Source organism: Macaca mulatta, chromosome 17 (genome assembly GCF_049350105.2).
Source record: "Macaca mulatta isolate MMU2019108-1 chromosome 17, T2T-MMU8v2.0, whole genome shotgun sequence".
In the NCBI taxonomy this organism is placed as follows: Eukaryota; Metazoa; Chordata; class Mammalia; order Primates; family Cercopithecidae; genus Macaca; species Macaca mulatta.
Window position 1 is genome coordinate 7273540 of NC_133422.1, and position 15228 is coordinate 7288767.

General features: G+C 42.8%; 1 protein-coding gene across 17 annotated transcripts in view; it reads right to left on the bottom strand.

The window, feature by feature from the left end:
• The window catches only part of USP12 (ubiquitin specific peptidase 12), a 173806-nt gene that overhangs the window by 119611 nt on the left and 38967 nt on the right, over positions 1 to 15228 (bottom strand). For 13 of the 17 annotated variants that reach the window (XM_077974305.1, XM_077974297.1, XM_077974296.1 and 10 more), the window contains exons 3-5: positions 4878 to 4937; positions 3362 to 3479; positions 646 to 798 (exon numbers count right to left, since the gene is read on the bottom strand). The gene's annotated coding sequence lies outside the window, so the exon portion shown is untranslated. The remainder of the gene's footprint in view (positions 1 to 645; positions 799 to 3361; positions 3480 to 4877; positions 4938 to 15228) is intronic. The other 4 variants (XM_077974307.1, XM_077974303.1, XM_077974301.1 and 1 more) reach the window with 3 other exon arrangements.

Sequence of the window (15228 nt, forward strand, 5' to 3'; positions counted from 1 at the left end):
ACCCCATCTCTACTAAAAATACAAAAATTAGCTGGGCGTGGTGGTGCACGCCTGTAATCCCAGATCCTTGGGAGGCCGAGGCAGAGAATCACTTGAACCTGGGAGGCAGAGGTTGCAGTGAGCTGAGATTGCGCCACTGCACTCCAGCCTGGGCAACAGAATGAGACTACATCTCAAAATAATAAAATAAATAAATAAATAAAAACAGAAATCTAGAGAAAGGAGAATGGCAATACGGTCTGTTCTTTGGACGTGGTTTTGACAGAAACAAGACATCCAGGAACACTAATCTCATTGCTAGATTGCTTTAGGATTAAACCCTGCCCTAGAAAGCCCTAAATACCTTTCCTCCTGGGTGTATTATTAAGTCATCTGAGAAAGTCTCAATCCTATAACCAAAAGCACATTAAAGAAAAATTTCTTCTCACCGTTTTTACCTTGAGAGATGATAGAGTAGCAAGTTTATGGATGAGAATATCAAGTGGGCATTTTAATGGAAACTGGGCCAGAAAAAGATGGAATAATTCTTTTGTGCTCTTTCCTTTTAATGCTTGAGTCAAAGTAACCCATCCGGTTTTCTTCAATACTGGGTTCTGCGTTAGTGCTCCAGGAGGTAGAACCCTCTCCCTGGAAATGATTCATTACCTGTGTTAACTTGAAAGGTGTCACTCTTCATCTGCCTTCTCTTGTTCCATGGCACCACTGTAATTTCAATAATCTGCCTGCTTCCAGTACTGCAGCAGACTTCTTCTTTCTGCTTCTTTCCTTTTTTCTCTCTTTTCTTTTCCTTTTTTTAACCTTTTATTATGGAAAGTATCAAACAAAAAAATTGGAATTGTAAAATGAACCTAATCTATGCATCATCCAGCTTTTCTACATCAAATTTATATACAGTAAAATGCATGCAAATAAAAAAATAAATAGGCTGGGTGCAATGACTCACACCTGTAATCCCAGCACTTTGGGAGGCCGAAGCGGGTGGATCACTTGAGGTCAGGAGTTTGAGACCAGCCTGGCCAATATGGTGAAACCCTGTCTTTACTAAAAACACAAAAATTAGCCAGTGTGGTGGTGTGCACCTGTAGTCCCTGCTACTTGGGAGGCTGAGACAGGAGAATCACTTGAACCCAGGAGGCAGAGGTTGCAGTGAGCTGAGATCACACCACTGCACTCCAGCCCGGGTGATAGAGCAAGATTATGTCTCAAAATAATAAAATAATAAAATAAAATAAATAAAAAAGGTTGGGCATGGTGGCTCATGCTTGTAATCCCAGCACTTTGGGAGGCCGAGGTGGGCAGATCACTTGAGGCCAGGAGTTCGAGACCAGACTGGCCAACATAGCAACACCCCATCTCTACTAAAAGTACAACAATTAGCCAGGCGTGGTGGCAGAAGCCTGTAGTCCTAGCTACTCAGGAAGCTGAGGCAGAAGAATTGCTTGAATCCAGGAGGTGGAGGCTGCAGTAAGCCGAGATTGCGCCACTTTATTCCAGCCTAAGTTACAAAATGAGACTGTCTCAAAAAAAAAAAAAAAGTAAAACGCATGGATTTTTTGATAAATCTATATACCTGTTTAACTGCCACCCAACACACAGAACATTTCCATCACCCCAGAAAGTTCCTTTGTCATCCCCCAGGTTTATCAGTTTTCAATACCTGGTCATGCTTGTTTCATCTAGACCAATACCCCACAACCCCCAGAATGATTTAGAAGCAAATTTACACATCAGATCATTTTCTCTGTAAATATTTTCTTATGTTTCTCTAAAAGAAAATCAAAATATTTTCATCACACTGAAGTGAACAATATTTTTTCCACATTATTAAATATCTAGTCCCTGTGCACATTTCCCTAATTCTCTTTTAATAGATTTATAATTGGTTTATTCACCTTTGAGCTATCCTACTGATTTTGAAATCATTCCAGATTAACATTTCCATCCACCATCATGATTATCTTTTTTCTTTCTTTCTTTTGTTTTTTTTAGATGGTTTTGTTTTGTTTCTTGAGACAAAGTCTCACTCTGTCACCCAGGCTGGAGTGCAGTGGCGTGATTTCAGCTCACTACAATCTCTGCCTCCCGGGTTCAATCAATTCTCATGCCTCAGCTTCCTCAGTAGGTGGGATTATAGGTGTGTGCCACCATGCCTGGCTAATTTTTTTTTTTTTTTGCATTTTTAGTAGAGATGGGGTTTCAGCATGTTGGCAGGATGGTCTCAAACTCCTGACCTCAGGTGATCCACCTGCCTCAGCCTCCCAAAGTGCTGGGATTACAGGAGTGAGCCACTGCACCCGGCCACCACTATCATGATTATCTATTAACTGAGTACTTTTTAATCTAACACAACTATGACTCAATATAGCTGTCCAGTTTAAATTTCCAGTACTGCTATTCATATGGCTTATCCTTCCACAAGAGTTAACTAGCTTTTGTATGAATAAACCTTGTTTCTCTGCCCCTGAGAATTTGATTATGCTGTCTCTTATCTCTACCCTGCCCTCAAACTTTCATTAAATAAATATTTGTGCAACACCTACTGGGTGTCAGGGCCAACGCTAGTTTCTTGGCAATCAGTAGTGAACAAGATACACGTAGTTCTTGACCCAAGAAGGTTATGACACCCTCCCCTCTCTACCTGGTGGAATCCATTTACTTTAAGGTAAAGTTCAAATGTCACCTCCTTTGCCAAGTCAGCCTGATCTCTTCAGGCAGAAATCAGGCTTCTATAGTATTCTCTCATTCTTTTAAGATTCCTACCTCACTTCATTTGCACTATTCCTAGAAAACATACCACCTGGCCAGGCATGGTGGCTCGTACCTATAATCCCAGCACTTTCGGAGGCCAAGGTGTGTGGATTGCTTGAGCCCAGGAGTTCGAAACCAGTCCTGGCAGCATAGCAAGACCCCTCTCTACAAACAAACAGGAAGAAAGAAAGAAAGAGAGAAAGAGAGAGAGAGAGAGGGAGGGAGGGAGGGAGGGAGGGAGGAAGGAAGGAAGGAAGGAAGGAAGGAAGGAAGGAAGGAAGGAAGGAAGGAAGGAAGGAAAAGCAGGAAGAAAGAAAGAGAAAGAAAACATACCACAGAAGGAATTTGAACATAAGATCTGTAAAGAGACTTACTTCAACTTTGTAGTACCCTCAACAGCTAATGGAAACAGTGAATGAATGAATATATAAGAGCAGCTATTAAAGAAAAAAAATTACCCATCAGCTGCCAAACTTGAGACAACAGTTTGAAAAAACATGTTTTTGAAAATTCTCAAGTTGGTATAGGTGATTGCAATGCCCTGAGGAGATCTGGGGAGAAAAGTCCATTTATAAAGCAATTGGGAATTGGGCTAGAGATTAAAAGGACATACCTTGAAGTAGTTTCCTTCTTTTAGTTATCTTGTTCCATGAGGGTATATTTCTGAACTTGGCACAGGGAATTAAAAAACCAATTTTCTGTAGTCAGAAATTCTTAAAAATATTTCTGTGCTATTATAAAAATTTGAAAATATAAAAAGAACAAAGAATCAGCCATAATTCACCACTCAGACAAAATCACTGTGACTATTTTGGCATATTTCCTTCCTGTCTTTTTTCTCTGCATATAGAAAACTGGAGAGCTGGATTTCTCAGTGGCGCTGGGCACGGGTGGACCTGCACAAGAACGTTTTGTTTTCCATATTAAGGTCATGTGGTCTTTGTCTGCTCTCTGGCCTACCTTTCCCCACTAATGACCTCTCTCTTTTTCTTTTTTTCCTATTTTCTTCTAGCCCTTCCCTCACTAAACCCAGAGTTCTGGTCTTGTGACCGTAACGTGAGTCTTCACTCAGATCTCTGGTTCCAATGTCATGTCCCTGACCGGGATACTGACCCTGTCACCTTGAATCCCTTCACCTCACTTACCTGGCTCTGAAACCAAGTTCATGGACCAGACCAGACCTGATCTTTAATCTTTATTATATTTTTTTCTTTTTTCCCCCATAGCGTTAAAAAGTCTTTGCAAATAGAATTATTATTATTATTATTATTATTATTATTACTGAGACGGAGTCTCGCTTTGTCACCCAGGCTGGAGTACAGTGGCATGATCTCGGCTCACTGCAAGCTTCACCTCCTGGGTTGACACCATTCTCCTGCCTCAGCCTCCAGAATAGCTGGGACTACAGGCGCCCACCACCATACCCAGCTAATTTTTTTGTATTTTTAGTAGAGACGGGGTTTCACCGTGTTAGCCAGGATAGTCTCTATCTCCTGACCTTGTGATCCGCCCGCCTCAGCCTCCCAAAGTGCTGGGATTACAGGCGTGAGCCACCGCGCCCGCCCTTTTTTTTTTTTTTTTAAACAGAGTCTCCCTCTGTCACCCAGGCTGGTGTGCAGTGGTATGGTCTTGGTTCACTGCAACCTCCGCCTCCCAGGTTCAAGCAATTCTCCTGCCTGAGCCTCCCGAGTAGTTGGGATTAAAGGCATGCGCCACCAAGCCCAGCTAATTTTTGTATTTTTAGTAGAGACGGAGTTTCACTATGTTGGCCAGGCTGATCTCAAACTCCTGACCTCAGGTGATCTACCCGCCTCAGCCTCCCAAAGTGCTGGGATGACAGACATGAGCCACTGCGCCCAGCCTGTAAATAGAAATTGAATGGCTGCATATTATTCTTTTTTGTTTGACCATAATTATCTTAACCATTCTAATATTGACCTTATGTTACTTTTAATTTGTCATTATCATAAATAGCATTGTGATGAATATCTTTGCAATTAAATCTTTAACTGTATATCGGATTTTCTTAAGTCAGATATGTACAAATAAAAGCACTGACATAAAATATGGCATTAAAATATTTCCTATGTATTGTTAAAATGACTTCTAGAGAGAGCATACAAACTTACATTTCCACTGGAGAGTGCAGTGTGTCCTTTTTGTTACATTGTTGCCAATATTATGTATTACTGTAGAAACAGGGAACAAAAGGGAATTTAGGAATAGAAAGGAGCTTTCTCAATGTGATCAACAGCATCTATGAAAAATGTACAACTAGCAACATACTTCATGGTGACAGACCAATGCTCTTCCCCAAGATCAAGAACAAAGAAGGGTGTCCACTAATATCACTTCTATCAGACGGTGTATTATTTTTAAATATTTGCTCATATAAGCTATTTAAAACCACGCTGCATTTCAAATTGTATTTCTTTGCTTGGTTGCAAGAGGAGCCTTTCTTATGTATATTAGCAATTGCCCTTCCTTTTTTGTGAATTATATATCTGTCATCTTTGCCCAGGCTTGCTTTTTTTTTTTTTTTTGAAATGGAGTCTCGCTCTGTCACCAGGCTGGAGTGCAGTGGTGCTATCTTGTCTCACTGCAAACTCTGCCTCCTGGGTTCAAGCGATTCTCCTGCTTCAGCTTCCTGAGTAGCTGGGACTACAGGCACCCGCCACCACATCCAGTTAAATTTTTGTATTTTTCATAGAGATGGGGTTTCACCGTGTTGGCCAGGATGGTCTTGATCTCTTGACCTCATGATCCTCCTGCCACAGCCTTCCAAAGTGCTGGGATTACAGGCGTGAGCCACTGCACCCGGCCCAGGCTTCTGTTTTTGTCCTAGGGCTTTTTACATTATTTCTGTTGAGCTCCCTAAATTTTCATCTTAAATATTTCCATGAATTTGTAGTATGTTTTTTCTCTTTTGTATGCCATATTGTTGCCATAGAGTTTTGTGTGTGTGTGTGATCAAAATCAGTTTGTTTCTTTTTAAGCTGCTTTTATGCTTAATCATGTCTTCTTATAGTACTTCACGGTACTGAGGAAACTATACCGCTTCCATATTCAAGAACTAGTTGAGTAGTTCATAGCCTATTATTTGGATAACCAATTTTCCTATGAAAAGCAGTTCTTATATCCTGCAACTGGTGTTGTCTGTATTATTATAACACATCAACAAGAAAAAAAAGTGTCAGAGAATCTAATTTGGAATACTGGTTCAAAATCATAATATGTAGCATTCATTCTAGGTTCCGAGCCATGTTTTTATGTGCAAGACTCAGAAGAAAGGTGAGGTTGATATTCAAGAATTATACAGAGGCAACCTACAGAATGGCCTTTGTCTGATTTATGACAGAATTTTACAGGAAAGGGTAGCCTAATTTGCATCAGATGTTCACCATGCTTTCATAATTGTTTGATATGGAAATGGAAACCTGTCTCCTCCCGTTCAAGAATAGCTAAAGAGTAGGGAGGACAAATAAGAACTACCCAGGCTAGAATGCAGTGGTGCAGCCTTGGTTCACTGCAGCCTCAACCTCTGGGGCTGGAACAGTCCTCCTGTCTCAGCCTCCCGAGTAGCTGGGACCACCAGTATGTGCCACCATGCTCAGCTAATTTTTGTTTATTTTTGTAGAGAGGGAGTCTGATATGGTTTGGCTGTGTCCCCACCCAACTCTCATCTTGAATTCCCTCGTGTTGTGGGAGGGACCCTGTGGGAGGTAATTGAATCATGGGGGCAGGTCTTTCCCATGCTGTTCTTGTGACAGTGAGTAAGTCCCATGAGATCTGATGGTTTTATAAAGGGGAGTTTCCCTGCACAAGCTGTCTCTTTGCCTGCCACATAAGATGTGACTTCCTCCTCCTTGCCTTCGGCCATGACTGTGAGGCTTCCCCAGTCACACAGAACTGTGGGTTCTCCATTAAACCTCTTTCCTTGGTAAATTTCCAGTCTCCGGTATGTCTTTATCAACAGCATGAAAACAGACTAATACAGGGTCTCACTATGCTGCCCAAATTGGTCTCAAACTCCTGGGCTCAAGAGATGTGCCCACCTCAGCCTCCCAAAGTGCTGGGATTATAGGTGGGAGCCACCTCACCTGGCCTGTGATACTGTTTTTAAAAATTTTAGTCTGTTAGTTTATAAAAGTAACAGTTTAAAAAATCTTTTAATTATTTGACTTTACTTGTAGCTTAGCTCATCTCTAATTATTTTCAGGTTCTAGCCTGGAGCTGATAAATGACCTTATTTTTATACCTCATATTCTTTTGTCTTATAATGAGTTTGAATGTGAGTCAATAAGACAAGATGTACCTCAGTGTCACCACTTTCCAGAAATAGTATCATTTATATATGATGAGTAAGATTTTTATGATACCAAAAAATTCTCAACATAAAACAACAGGAAAGCCCATATGAAACAATTTAGGAAGAATATTTAGACTAAAGTACAAAAAAGAGTCCAGGATTACTGAATTTCAAAAGGAAGTCATCTGGCCTGGCATGGTGGCTCACGCCTATAATACCAGCACTTTGGGAGGCCAAGGCGGGTGGATGACTTGAGGTAGGAGTTCGAGACCTACCTGATCAACATGGTGAAACCCCATCTCTACTAAAAATACAAAAATTAGCCAGTCGTGGTGGCACATGCCTGTAATCCCAGGTACTTGGGAGGCTGAGGTAGGAGAGTTGTTTGAACCTGGGAGGCGGAGGTTGAACCCAGGAGCTGGAGGTGGGAGGGAACCCAGGAGGCGATGAGCCGAGATCACACCACTGCACTCCAGCCTGGGCAAGAGAGTGAGACTGTCAAAAAAAAAAGAAGTCCCCTATCAACCACCATTTCAAAATAAATCAATGAAGAGAAAAGGGAACTGCAGAAGCCAACAGCACTGAAAGGTGCCCGGGACAAAGCAAGGCTGCAGCATGATACAAGCTCTTCGCCACTTCACTGACATCAACATCACTCTCCCGACACTCAGGGCCGGGCAGCCTTTCTAGAATTTGCTTTCTGTACAAGGCAGTACCTGCACATAGCACGGACTCAAGAGACGGTGCAATTACTAACACCTTTTCAGTAGGTTCTTGGGGAATACAGTCAGTTTTCAAAGAGTTCCACGGTGTGGCACTCCAGACAGGGTCTCTGGAGCCAGGCCATCCAGATGCAAATCCTGGGTCTGCTATTTACCAACTCTGTGACCTCAAACATTTTACTTAACCTCTGAGTGTTGGTGTACACTCGTTTAAAATGGAAATAATAGTAGTATCAGAGGTTTATGTCAAGATTGAATGAGACAAGACATAAAAAGTACCTGGTATCGAATAAGCATCTGGTATACCTGAGCTAGTCACACACAGAGGAAAGTAAAGCACCACCAGTTAGACATTTTCCATCTGTAACAGCTTATGCAAGTAAAACAAAACAAAAAAATAGAAAAACTCTCTAAGGGCCATTGAATCGGTTAGAATTAGGTTTAGTTATACGAAATAAACAAATAATCATCCCACCCCATGCCCACACACTCAGACACACACAAACCCCAGCAGTTCAGAAATACAGAAATCAGTTTCTCTCACACATAAAATAAGCTGGAAAGTAGGCAGCCCAGGGTTGCACAATCACCTGGATTCAGGATCCTTTGGTTGCATAGCTCCTCTCTCCTGCTCTGTCTGCTTCCTGGTCCTGGAAGGCTGCTTGGCTCCTACCATCTCATCTCCTTTTCCAAGCAGTGAGGAGGAGGAAGGTGCAAAAATGAACCTACACCTTACCATTTAAAAACACTTCTCAGACTGGCCTTTGTGGCTCACCCCTATAATCCCAGCACTTTGGGAGGCCGAGGCAGGAGAATTGCTTGAGCCTGGGAGTTTGTGAGACCACGATGGGCAACATAGGGAGACCCTGTGTCTACAAAAATTTTTTAAATTATTTGGGCATGGTGGCTGACACTTGTGGTCCCAGCTACTCAGGAGGCTGAGGCGGGAGGATCACTTGGCTCTGAGAGGTCAAGGCTGCAGTGAGCTTTGATGGCACCACTGCACTCCAGCTTGAGCAGTAAAAGCAAGATTCTGTCTCCAAAATAAATAAATAAATAAAAATATTTATCAGCGATTATATCCAGCACTTCCATTAACATCCCATTGGCCAAAATTTGGTCTCATAGTCTCATCTAGCAATCGGGAGGCTAGGAAATAGCCTTTATTCTGGGTGGGCGTGTGCCCAGCTAATAAGTGGGGGTTCTAGCACAAGCAAAGGAAAGAATGGATATTAGAGAGGAAAGGAGCATTCAATTCCCCAGCCCGGTGGATAACAAACTGGCTCTGAGCAAGAAACATAATAATATTCAAATACAGGAAGGCAGCCCCAAGACTGACTGACTATTTATTTGTTAGGGCATAATTGTCAATGGTTTACTTATTGTGTCTTATAGAATCATAAACTAGATTATGTCCTCAGCCCTCCTGGAAATTCTTGGCAGAGTGTGCATCCCATTCAACCTCCACAGCATAAAGGAAAGGGAAGGCACTTGGGGAGGATTTCAAAGAAAAGCCATCAGGATGACTAATAGCTCAAAACAGTAAGACCTAGAACGCACTGTTAAGGAAAGAGTCAGCTAGGGAAAGAGATGGCTAGAGGGTGACTAAATAATGATTACTTGCTATACAAAGGTCTCTGCACGGAGGAGGAGGGAGTGGGAGGAGGAGAAGAAGGTGGACGATGACCAGGAGTATGGTCACCTCCATTAGGGATTGAATGGAAGGAAACGGGAGCAGGAGTGACTTAAGGAGACCTGAAAGGACAAATATGCTGAAGGGGATGCTTGTCAAAATACAGGAGATGGTGTAAACATATAGCATGTGGGGATTATACACTGACATCTCTGACCACCGTGGTATTTGAATGTGCTCTTCCCTGAAGCAAGGCTTGAGGGTTTGCAGGGGCACTCACAGGTGGAGGGAGGGTGAGCGACCAGAACTCCTATGATTTCCTTCTCTGTGCCCCAGTTTCCCTCATGGAATACCCCTGTGTTGGAGTTCAGAAAAGAGATCCTACATTGATTTGAAAGATACACTCTGGTTTTGCAGATGTACAGAAAATAATAACTAAACAGTATCAGTATGTGGCAGGACAGATCCTACCAGTAGAAAGGAATGCCCTTTTTGTATTTTAGGATCTCATTTTTTAAATTATAAGAGCAGTATAATGGCTTTCCAGTCAAGATGGCCCTGTAAGATGCATGCCATCTGCTGCATACATTTAACAATGTCAAACTAATACACAAAGAGAAAACCAAAAAAGCTATAGCATGGTTCAGAAACAAGACAATTACTTACATGGACCAGAAACAGAGAGAGCTGAGTGAGGCAGAAACTAGGACCAAGGGCCATGGGTCTCAAACAGGCAGTGGTGGTCGAGAATCTGGCTTCTCTAGTAAAGCCTGCTCTGCCTGACGCTAGAGACCAAAGCCAGGTGCCTGTAGAAGCCAGGGGCTGCAGTAGAGCTTGCCTTCCTCCTCTCCCCCAGCTCCTGCTCCACTCCCACTCCCCAGGGGTAACCACGCTCCCTTTTCAGCCCTCCTGAGAGACACTCTGTAAGATAAGGACATGTGGCATCTACAGGGCTTCCCACCTCGCTTCCCCTTCCCTGATTTCTATTCAGTTCTGCCACTGCCCTTACCTCTTCATTCTGTTAACTATGATTCTTTTGTGTTTTGTACATAGGTGCACTGCAGAAATGTGTAATATGACTAAACCCATAGAAAAGGGAACATATTCTATGTTATTAAATCTGCCATGATTTAACAGAATATTTTTTCCAAATTCAATACATAGCTCAAAATCATGTCCTATTTTAGTTAGCTTCATTTTTTTTTTTTTAAAGGCAGAGTCTCACTCTATCACCCAACTGGAGTACACTGATGTGATCATGGCTTACTGCAGCCTCATCCTCCCATGCTCAGGTGATCCTCTCACCTCAGCCTCCTGAGTAGCTGGGACTACAGGCATGTGCCACTATGCCCAGCTAGTTTTCATATTTTTAGTAGGGACGGGGTTTCGCCATGTTGCTCAGGCTTGTGTCAAATTCCTGAGCTCAAGCCATCTGCCCACCTCTGTAATCCCGGAACTTTTGGAGGCCGAGGTGGGCAGATGCCTCAAGACCAGGAGTTCGAGACCAGCCTGGGCAACACAGTGAGACCCCATCTCTACAAAAATTAAAATTAAAAAATTAGCTGGGCATGGTGGCACTTGCCTGTAGTCCTAGCTACTCAGGAGGGTGAGTCCTAGCTACTGGGCTCAAGAAGATCACCTGAGCCCAGGACATCAAGGCTACCTTGAGCTATGATGGCAACACAGCACTCCAGCCTGGGTGACAGAGCGAGACCCTGTCTCAAAAAAATATGTATTACTCTTGCAGCCCCTTGACTTCCTGTTTTAATATGAACTGATGATTTTTTTCCTTTTTTTTTCCTTTATTTAAGATGGAGTCTTGTGCTGTTGCCCAGGCTAGAGTGCAGTGGTGCGATCTCAACCTCCGCCTCCTAGGTTCAAGTGATCCTCCTGCCTCAGCCTTGCAAGTAGCTAGGAATAGACGCCTGCCACCACCACATGCAGCTAATTTTTTTGTAGTTTTAGTAGAGACAGGGTTTGCCATGTTGCACAGGCTGGTCTCGAACTCCTGAATTCAGGTGATCCACCCGCCTCAGCCTCCTGAATTGCTGGGATGACAGGCGTGAGCCACTGCATCTGGCCTTGAACTGACGACTTTCTAAGCCTGTTACACAAATGACACCTGAGCTTCCTTCTCAATGATTTACTAGATGAGTGCCCTTGTTCTTGGGCTCCATGTCTCCTTCTTGGATTCCTGTTCCGATTGGAAGGAGTATATCCTCAATTAATTTTTTCAGAAAAGGTATATGTACAGATAAACATTGTGAGTGCCTTTTGTTTTATTCTCACAGCTGCCTGTTTGACTGGATGTCAGTTTCTAGGTTGAAATCAGTTTTCCTTATAAATTTGGGGTCACTGTTTCATTGTGTTTTAGCCATGTTACTTTAGATATATCTGATGCCAATTTGTTCTTCATTTCCACCTAAGACACTTTTATTTCTTCTCTGCAAAACTTTAGGCTTTTCTTTTTCAAACTCGACATTCTGAAATCTCACCATAATATGTTTAAGTGTGATCCTCTTTTTTTCATTCATTGTCTTTGGTACTATTGTCTTTTTCAATATAAGCACTTGAATTCTTCTTCAGTTCAAGGAAATTATCTTTCATTTCTCTAAGTGCTTTCTCTTCATTCACCATTCTCTCCTCCTGGAACTTCTATTAGATTGATAGTGAGTTCTGTTTTTTCACTTTCCCTCATTATGGCTCCATATTTTGGAATATCTCTTTGTCCATATCTTTTACATCACTATACAATCTTCTACTTCATTCAGTCCTTCTATTTTAAGTTTTCATTTTGGCAATCATGATTTTAATTTTTGAGAATTTTTTCATACTTTTTGAGTGTTCTTTTTTCATAGCCATCTGTTTCTGTTTTTTTTTTTTTTTCCAGAAGATAAATCGCATGTCTTCTGGGGCTTAGCTTAGGAAGGTCTTTTTTTTTTAGTTCTATTTCTTGCATTATACGTCTCCCATTCTCTGAAGTAATGTATTCTATTGGCTCAAATTGGTCTTTCACAACATTAGGTTTTTAAAAAATGTCTTAAAGGCTGGGCATGATAGCTCACACCTGGTAATCTCAGCACTATGGGAGGCCAGGACGGGTAGATCACTTGAGCCCAGGAGTTCAAGACCAGACTGGGCAACATGGTAAAACCCTGTCTCAACAAAAAATACAAAAAAATTAGCTAGATGTGGTGTTACGTGCCTGTAGTCCCAGCAGCTTGGGAGGCTAGGGAGAATCTCTTGGGCCTGCTGCATTCCAGCCTGGGTGACAGAGAGAGACCCTGTCTCAAAAAAAAAAAAAAAAAAAAAAACTTTTTAAAAATATCGACTTGACTGGATTAAGGAGTACCTAGAGGACAGATGCAGTGGCTCACACCTGTAATCCCAGCACTTTGGGAAGCCGAGGCGGGCGGATCACTGAGTTCAGGAGTTTGAGACCAGCCTGGCCAACATGGCAAAACACCATCTCTACTAAAAATACCAAAAAAAAAAATAGCTGGCGTGGTGGTGCACACCTGTAATCCCAACCTACTTGGGAGGCTGAGGCAGGAGAATCACTTGAACACAGGAGGCAGAAGTTGTAGTGAGCCAAGATCGTGCCACTGTACTCCAGCCTGGGTGACAGAGGGAGACTCAGTCTCAAAAAGAAAAAAAATAGTAATAAAGGAATTGTAAGGGTGTTTCCAGAAGAGATTAGCATGTGAGTCTGAGTAGATTCAGTGGACAAGACCAGCCTCAGTAATGCAGGTGGGCACCATCCAGTCAGCTGAGGTCTCAGATAGACCACAAGCAGAAAAGCTGCATCGGTCTTTCTCTGGAAGCTGGGATATACTCTTCTTTTCCTGCCTTGGGCATCAGAAACCCAGGCACTCTGGTCTTTGGACTCCAGGATGTACACCAATGGCCATTCGGGTTCTCAGGTTTACAACCTCGGACTGGGAGTTACACTATCTACTTCCCTGATTCCGAGCCTTTTGGACTTGGACTGAGCCACGCTACTGGAATTCCAGGGTGTCCAGCTTGCACATGGCCTGTTGTGGGACCTCTAAGCCTCCATAAATCAAGTGGGCTGATTCTTCTAGCAAATCTCCTCTCATGTATCTATTTAATACATATATATGTAGATATAGATATATTATTTATATATTGGTTCTGTCTCTCTGGAGAACCCTAATACAGGAGCCAAGTGAGGTTGACATATTTACCACCCTGCCTTCTCTCAGCAGGGTTGCTGCGGGTTGGCTGCTCCAAAGGCAACACTTTCCAGCACCTCATTTACAGCTAATGACCTAGAAAATTCTTTCACTACTCCCCTTCTATATCAGCAAAAATAACTAAAAGTACTTTGCCTTCATGTGTCAAGGAAAGCAATATATCTTAACTGTCCTGCCTCAGGGCTAAGTCAACTCCTGCTGTCGTAATATAATCTGGAGGAATCTTGTTTGTCTTGCTGTTCTACAGAAAGTCACATGGGTTCATTACCTGGATGATATTATGCTAATTGGATCTAGTGAGCAGAAAGGAGCTTAGATCCTCTGGTAAAACACATGCTTGCCAACAAGCTGGGAAATAATTCCCTGGGAAGTCCAGGGTCCTGATATACTGATGAAGTTCCTGAGGGTCCAGTGGTTTGTTGGAATATCTCCTTCTGAAGGAAGATCGGCCAGGCACAGTGGTTCATGCCTGTAATACCAGCATTTTGGGAGCCCGAGGTAGGAGGATCGCTTGAGCCCAGGAGTTTGAGACCAGCCTAGGCAACACAGCGAGACTCCATCTCTATGGGAAAAAAAAATAATCCAGGCACAGTGGCAGGCACCTATAGTCCCAGCTACTCCTCAGGAGTCTGAGGTGAGAGGCTTGCTTGAGCCTGGGGGTCAAGGCTGCAGCGAGCTGTGATTGTGCCACTGTACTCCAGCCTGGGTGACAGAGAGAGATCCCGGACTCAGAAAGAAAAAAAAACAAACATTAAAAGGAAAAGGGAGAGAGCATGCTTACCTCTTGCCCCACTGGTTATGTAGGAGGCACAATGCTTAGTGGGTTTCTTTGGATTTTAAAGACAACATGAATCATACTTCGGTGTGTTCCTCTAACCTCATTACTGGATTATTCACCTGATAAGGCTGACAGTTTTGAGTGGGCACAGAGTGGAAAGAGGTTCTGACAAGTCCAGGCTGCAGCACAAGCAGTCTGACAGCAGACCCAGTGGAGTGGAAGAAGCTGTGGCAGACAGAGCTGCTAGATGGGGACCCTGGTAAGACCCAATGCAACCTGAGTAAAGCTGTGACCTCTTCTACTGACAACTGTTTTTCATCCGAAAAGCAGTTCCTGGACTTAGAGGGCCCAGATACAGACTGGGCATCTGACTCTGGGTCACAAATGACTGTGTGATGTGAACTGCACCTGATGACCTGGGCCCGCTCAGCAGTGTTCATTGTAAAATGTAAATGTACTCTAGTATCTTTTCCTCACCCAGGACAAAGCTCATGACTGAGATCCCTACAACAAAAGACAGATTAACAAAAGAAAAGCATACACATTTGTTTAATATAAATTTTACATGACATGGGAATCTTCAGAAATGAAGATCAAAAAACAAACAAAAAAACGGGAAAATGTGTATCTTCAGGACCACAGAGGTATAGTTGGAGGACAAAAGGTCTAATCTAATGTCAATAAACTGGGGGGAACTTAGCAAGGCCTCTTTATTCAGATTATTCAAGGCATCTCTGTGTCTTCATTCTTTTCCTCCAGGCACAGGGCAGGACCCCTCTGGAATAAGGACCTTGTGACTTATTTTCAGAAGACACTCGGTC